The sequence below is a fragment of the Acyrthosiphon pisum genome, unplaced genomic scaffold (assembly GCF_005508785.2).
Source record: "Acyrthosiphon pisum isolate AL4f unplaced genomic scaffold, pea_aphid_22Mar2018_4r6ur Scaffold_20960;HRSCAF=22641, whole genome shotgun sequence".
Classification (NCBI taxonomy): domain Eukaryota; kingdom Metazoa; phylum Arthropoda; class Insecta; order Hemiptera; family Aphididae; genus Acyrthosiphon; species Acyrthosiphon pisum.
This window is the reverse complement of record NW_021770374.1, coordinates 1,532,457-1,540,839: the sequence shown is the minus strand read 5'-3', so window position 1 is coordinate 1,540,839 and position 8,383 is coordinate 1,532,457.

Here is an 8,383-nt window from a genome sequence, read left to right as displayed (position 1 = left end):
CGTAAATAATTTGTTGGAAAATGAATTCACTATTTAATCATAAATGTAATTTATATAGCCTGAAATACGAACACATAGAGTGGCGCGCCTCTGCGGGTGGAAAGCCGGGTATTTTGTGCCACCAACAATGCCCCAGATACCAGGGAATTCCTTATACTACCTGTTGATATTAGCAGCGCCAGTGCAAATTCGACGTTGGACAGATGTTTAACACATTTTGACTTGAAGACAGAGTAATTTAAATTTAAATATTTTTATGTTATTTTTAATTTCAATTTTTAAATTCCGTCTATACCTACTGGTCTACATGCAACTTAAATGTTTGTTTCAATTTTTTAATACAGATTAATTTCCAACGGAGTTTGGGCCTCGCTAAGAAAGGGCCAAGTTATGGCCACATTTGCAGCAACCAACAATTTCGTAATATGGTTGAAAGGTGAAGACGACAGTTATTTTAGGACTTTGGAAACCCAAATCGACGAAACATTAACATTGGGGCTCCGTTCGTCGATTTGGGTATTTCCAAAGTCGGAAATGGAGTATTATACGGGGTTTTGTGCATTGGTTAGGTCCAAGCTGGCTGACAATGCACAAAACTTCCAAATCGTCATTTGTGATCCAAATCTGTAAGTTAATTATTCATCGAATGATTTTTTATTATTCTATGATGTTTGGTATTAATTTTCACTAATTTATAAACTTTCGAAGGTCAATGACAACCGGAAAATGGCCTCGAAGCAGGGCACATCACCGGCCCTCGCCCATGTCGTCTACGCCTGGCCGTAGCCACGTCAGTATTGTACGTGGGCGTGGCGGTGAGTACCATGGACGTGGTGGTCGTGGTGGACGTGGTGGACGTGGCCGATTAGGTGAACACGGCCGATATGATGAACACGGCCGATATGGTGAACCCACGGAAATTTATTCGAACGTGTTAAATGCATTGGGGCACACTGTCTCATCAATTGTATCAGTCGGTTAGTTTCAACAGTATAATATTTTAGAAACTTAGGGCCGTTCTTACAATATCCGGTTAAAGTTAACGGACACTGAACCAGCGGAATTCTGCCGTTAAAAAATCTGTTATCAGCCGGTTTTCGTTGACTGACACTTAACTGGGCATTGTAAGAATGGTCCTTAATTGTATAAGTAATAACATTTAGCTAAAAAATAAAAATAAAAATGTTATATTATTATTACAATATAGTACAAATGGCCACACAGAGTGCAAGTCCGCCCACGCAACCCACGCCAGGACCTTCGTGGAGCAACGCAAATTATACTCGTGGACGGGCTCGTGGATGGGCACGTGGACGTCAAACCATTATGTGTCATAATTGCAAAAAATTTGGCCATACACGGCATTATTGTCCTAAAAAGTGTAAGTACCTGGACAAATGATTTAAAATTAATATTTATTTTACATTATGTAAACTTCAATGAACACTTCGTAATCCGCAATGTTAATATAAATAGTTTACGCTACCTACGCATGATTCACCCAGGGTAAAGGGTTGTTATGTTGAAAACACGTTTCAATATAAAAAAAACTTATTTATTTTGTTTTAAACGATTGAAATACATATTTTAAGTATCAGCAAAAAACGTGTGTTTAAAGCAATACGTTTAGTAAATTTTTGTTGAAATAGCGTTAAAATAGCGTTTCAAACGTTTCTTAACATGTTTAAAATTTGTTTTTTTTTGTTTAAAAAGCCGCTTACTTAACCATACTGTATTTAGTGTATTTAAAATCTAACCACCACACCCCCTACCCCAAAAAAAATTGTCGACGTTTATAATATATCATAGGTTAATGTGTTATACGTTTCGAAAAATAAAGCTGTATCAATTATGGTGCTAAACGAATTATTATCTCTATTTTACACATCCTGTTATCCTAAATTGATGTGCCGCGTATTTTCCAATACACTTTTGTGGTTTTTGATATGTATTGAAAATACCCAATGTATTTCTATATTTCATAATTAACTTTGATTTTATGTACCTACTTACAGTTTATTCTAATTTATATTGTGCAGTAACTAGTAATCCACTAATCCTTAATACGTTATGGAACCTTACATATTAGCTTTACATAATATTGTATTCTATGCACCACTGCAGTTTTCCAATATTATGACAGAAACAAATATTTTTTAAATCAATAAACGCAAAACAAACAACTTCGTAATAAAATAAAATATGATATCAAAAACATAATTTATTAATAATAATTATGAATATAAAAAAAAGCATTAATAAAAATAATGTTTGTGCTTTTATTCTATTTTTATAATTTAACCAGTCAATTATAATGGGTACCATTGACGACGTTTAAAATAATATGTCATAGGTAGGCACGTTATATATTTTATATTTATATTCCCATTTTTAATTTGTTTTAATGTGTGATTTAATTTATTCTAATGTTACGTTTTGTAAAATGAAACAAAATCAATTAGGACACTAAACGAATTATTGTTTTTGTTTTAAACGTCCTAAATTGATTTTCCACGTATTTTCCAACACTGTTATGTAGTTTTTGAAATATTTGGGTAAGCTAGTGAGCTTTTATTAATTCAACTATAAAAGCAAATTATAGCCTATAGGTATTTTCACGTTTTTTATATTGCATACATTCATAACTACCTAGCTAATAACCAACGAGATAATAGGTAAAATTACTTTAATATTAAAAAAAACGACTAAGATATTAATATATTATACGTATTGGTATATACTTGATACTACATATTCCATCATTAAAATACAAAAATAATGTATTAAAAATACGGAATGTATTTCTATAATTTACTTTGAATTTATGTACTTACAGTTTATTGACTTTATTGTAATTTATATTATGTAGTAATCATTAAATACATTTTTCTCAAAAATATGCTATGAAACTTATCCTATAAGCTCTTAATATGTCGTCAACAATTTCAGATATTAGGCAGGAACTTTACATTTTCACTTATGAAATTGAATTAAAATTAAAAACCAAACACTAACACATACACGGGCTTACATAGCGATACGTTTACAAATTCGCAACTGCAGTAGGTACTAAACGTTCCCAAATCAATATCTAAAAGGCTAAAACATACCAAACATAGATAAAATATTACAACCGATAAGGCGTCAAACCAATAACGCGATTACCAAGTCGGCGTAGTGATACTCGTAAGATCGCGACTAATGACTTACGAGTTCCGATAAAACTTTTTGTCTGTGCAAAACCTGACATTTTAGGGTTCAAAATAGGTGTGATGGCGTAAAAAAATATTTAAATATAATTTTAGTTAAGGATGGATAAAAATAAAGTTCTAAACCTATGATTTTAATCTATTTGTTTCTTTTTTCCAGGAATTGCTGAATTTTTTATACCTATGTTGTAATTTCTAATATTTGTTTAAAATTTTTTTTTTTTAATAATATTTTTTCAATAATTTATTTTTAATGTTAATAGTTGTTATTTGATGTTAAAAATAAGGAATACACGTTTTGTAATTAAATATTGTTTCTAATTTAGAAATTAAATAGATATACAGCATACATATTTATTGGACTGTGTAAAAGTTCTAATCCCATATTGTAAATATAAATTTAAGGATTAGTTAGTATTAAAATGTAAACTAATAATTAAACTATTAAAGACTAAAATAAGTTTGTTTGTATAAAATGGATAAATTTCATTTTGTAATGCTACCTATTTATGTATTTTAATATTTTTCTATAATTCAATATACATAATTTAATTGATATTTTAAATTATAATGAATAAATGTATAAAGTTATAGTCTTATAGAATATTGAATATTTTTATCTGTTAAATTATTTTACCATTAAATATACATTTTAGCATATTAACCAGAAATGGGTAGAGAACCAACTACCTAGTCATCATTCAGTTTATATTTAAACAGGTATATAACTGCATAATATATAGAAAAAAATATCGTTATTTGCTTTTCATTGAATAATGCCGTGTTCTTAACTCTTGCGTAGGTACTTTAAATTTTTTAATTGTATAATATGATTAATGTATAATCCAATATAAGGTTGAATTTTCTAATAAATTATCAAGATGTACAACGACACAGACTACTAATAAAGTAAAGTTTTATTTTTCTAGAGCCCAAGTCCACCAATTGCCCCCTCCAAAAAATACAAATTTTGAATCTACGTCGGTTGCCCTTTCGAGTAAAAATAGTTCGGAAAACATAATTTTTATTGTTCATGCCAAAAAAGTGTTCCTAAGTACAGCGCGCAGCTGAAATCTGGTAGCATCGTAGACAATGTATAATTTATAAATCGTATTTTTTTTCTGGAGCTCAAGTCCCCCACGTGTTGTACTTGGGTAGTACATATGTTGAATCTTTATTAAACACCCTTTGCATTAAATATTGTTCAGATAACATAATGTTTAGTGTTAAATCTGTTTTAAGTAAACCAGGCAGTGGTTAAGCTCATATATCCGTTAATCCCCGATTGCCATCTCCAAAATATACAAATTTGAGTTTACATTGATGGCCCTTTCTGTTAAAAAAGGTCAGGAAAATTTATTTTTTGGTATCTATGCCAAAAAAAATTTCAAAAATATACTTATAATTTTGAATCCATATCGGTCACCGTTTTAAGTATAAAAGGTTTGGTATACATACATTTTCGAGTTCGTTTTGAAAAAGCCATCACAAGTACACCACAAATAATAAAGTAATTTTGGTGTTCAATCCGAAACGGGCGTCTAAATATTTTAGATATATTTTAATGTACTTTGCAGTAAAATCTTATTTGTGTCTATTAATAAATTTATGTGGGGTGTTAAATTGGATTTGTTTTAACTTCTAATTTTAAATTTTAAAGTCTAAAAGGATTGTTATTTGTAGGTAATGTCCCATCAATAGGATAGTGAACAATTAATGATACACCTATTCACTACTTTACGTGTATTGGCAGTATTTGGAAAAAAATTGCATTGAAAAAGGTTTGTTGTTAAGTGATTCCAAGAATACTAAAGGAAATTTTTTAAAAGCTATTGCCTATTTATGAAAGTTTGATAATTTATGATCATAATGCGAGGTCTTAATACATAAATAAATAAAATCAAGTTTGTTATTTATGAGTTATAAAGTCTATAGTATGATTAAATATTACCGGCTGACATTTAGATACCTACCTATGTTGAAGCTCATTTCCCATTGTTGACCCTGTTTTACGTAAATGTTAAATTAGTTTTGTAGAATATTATAGATCGTTGGTGGGTTATTGCCGGATAATATAAACTTTGTCCTTATAGCTGATTTGAATTGACTATTTTTATTGCACTTCTAGACGATCTAATCACTTGTTTTTAATAATTGTATAAGGACCTGTATTTTTATTTTGATACAATATTTTTCAATATTTTAATCATCTCGTTATTATTGCTCTCCGTTGATGCCTAAATTAACATTATAAGATGGAAATCATTTTTTATGTATTATTTGTACTATTTCAGAATAGTAAAATACTTTAAAGTGTTTCACCATGTTATATTTTCTAATTATAATAACTATTTTTTAAATTGGGTTGTTACAAGTTTCGTTATAATCTCAATAATAATATTATTATTATATTATTATTATTATTATTCATCCGTCTTGAATTATATCTATAAAATAAATATTTTTATTAAAACTCCTTATAAGACAAGAATAGGCAATCGAGTATGCAGGAATGCGGTTACCTACCTTATCAAAATTGATAAGCGCTAAACGTCCGGGAGCTAACTTCACAGACATTTGTTAATACGGTATATTTTTTTTTGAATTTTGATCCAAAATTGACTTAATTTTTGTAATTAGGTCATAATCTGTTTCAATTCTGTTTTCCCTCTATTTAAATATAACTCGAGATATAAATCAATTAATTCTATTTTATTTGATAATTGTAATAGATGTTATTATTGTATAATAAATTCTTTTTTTTTAATAAAATAAATTGTACTCCCATTGTTTTCTCAGGTGTATGTAAAACTATATTTAATGATTGTACTGACTCCATGTTTGAAGAATTAGTGAAGGAATGGTTTAAACATGGAAAACAGCGGTTTTACAGAGAAAATAAAAATAATGTTGCATCAAATTTGAATGCATCAATCTAGTAAGTAATTTTAAGAAAAAAGTAAATTAATACATAATATATAAATCAAAAATAATACCTAGATGTTAGTTATAGTACCTTAGTATTATTAATACAAGTTTTTTTTTCAAGTTATCTTATGTAATTAATAAGTTAGGTATAGTATATTAATATATTTACAATACTATTTGGGAAATATTTAAATTTTGAAATGCTTGTAAATAAAAATATCAATAATAGTTGATAAGATACTAAAATATAATATTCTTCTATTTGAATTTGGTAGTAGGTTAATCGTAAGAAACGTAAAATTTGATAAATTTTGCATTAAAGTACATGCTTGAAGTTCTACATAATTAAAATAGTTTTAAACTTATAAATACAATGATGTGATTTCTTAGTGTTTTTGGTACTTATATAATATAAATTAAGAATATGTATGCTTTCAAAATAGATAATATTCTGCATATTTTAAATTATATACATTTTATTGTTTCAAAATATTTATTTATTTGTAATTTATTTGCTTTTTTAGAAAAGAAAAACAAAAGCTCCTGAAACCATGTCAAAAAGGCATTTTGAAAGACATATAAAATCAACCTTTCGAAACCAGTCTATTTGTTTCACATCAACATCTAAAAGTGTAAATATTATACCAAACAGCATATTAATTTCATCTCAAAATACTTTTGCAAGTAGCACAAACAATTTAAGTAACCACATAACATTAATATCAGACTCTGAAATTGTAAATAATAATATTAATACAGTTATTTCAAATAAAAAGGTTGACACAATTATACATGACCATACTTTAATTCATGAAAATTCTATCACAAATCCAATACAAATTAATAAACCAATTCTAACTGATAAACGAAGATTTATAATTTCAAAATATCATGTTTCACACCATTTGGTAAATGAATTACTTATTATTTTACGTGAAGAAGAATTGGATGTGCCGAAGGATGTCAGAACTCTACTAAGAACACCTAAATCACATAATATTTTGAATATAAATCCAGGAACTTATATTCATTTTGGGGTTCGTAACATGTTATTGCCTATAATATCTAAATTTTTTGATGAATTACGTAACACATCTTTATTAGAATTAGGATGTAATATTGATGGTCTTACAATTTCTAGGAGCTTAATGGCATGTTTCTGGCCTATACTAGTTTCATTTGTTAATTGTAATATTTATAATTTATCAAAAATTGTCATACCCATTGGTGTATATTATTATAAGAGCAAAAAACCTTCATTGGCCTCAGATTTTTTGACACATTTTATTTCTGAAATGAAAACTATTATTGATGGTGGTTTACATATAAATGAAAAAGTGTTTCAGTTAAAAATAAGTCAAGTTGTGTGTGTTGCCCCAGCTAAGGCTTTTATATTAAACGTCAAAGGTCATAATGCCTACGACTCATGTAATTCTTGCATTGTAGAAGGTTCTTTTATTAATAATCGTATGTCCTACTTAGATATTAATTGTGCCTTACGAACAAATGAATCATTTAGAGAAAAATTAGATGAGTATTACCACAAAGGTGAAAGCCCATTAGAAAAATTTGATATTAACATAACTCATACAGTAGTACTAGAATATATGCACAATATTTGCCTTGGAGTTATGAAAATTTTTTTAAACTTCTGGGTAAAAGGTTTAAAATCTATAAGACTTCTATCAGTAGACGTAGATTTAATTAATTCTGATTTGTTGGATCTTGGACAATATTTACCATCTGAAATTAGTAGACAACCTAGATCATTGGAAGATATTGAATTTTGGAAGGCTTCAGAGTTCCGATGTTTTCTTCTTTACACAGGCCCCATTGTTTTGAAAGGTCGCTTAAAAAAAAAAAACTATTCTCATTTCATTATTTTACATTGTGCTATAAGATTATTAATGTCTGATAAAACATGTATTATTTTTAATGATGTTGCCAGGGCTTAAAACCGGTAACCGGTTTGTAACGAAAACCGGTAAAAAATCCTAAATTTGAGAACCAAAAACCGATAACCGCTTTTAGTTTTGGAATGCTAAAAACGGTTATTGGTTATCGGTAATCAAGGTAAATATCTAAATGTTAACATCAAAGTAGTTACCTCATATTTTCAATCCCAGTTTTATAACCAAAACCTATTCCCGACCAAAAAAATTAACGGTTTTTTCGTGGAATTTAATACTTGAATTATGTCATGAATTATGATTACATTATAGTTGAACTTAATTTTCCAGCTATTT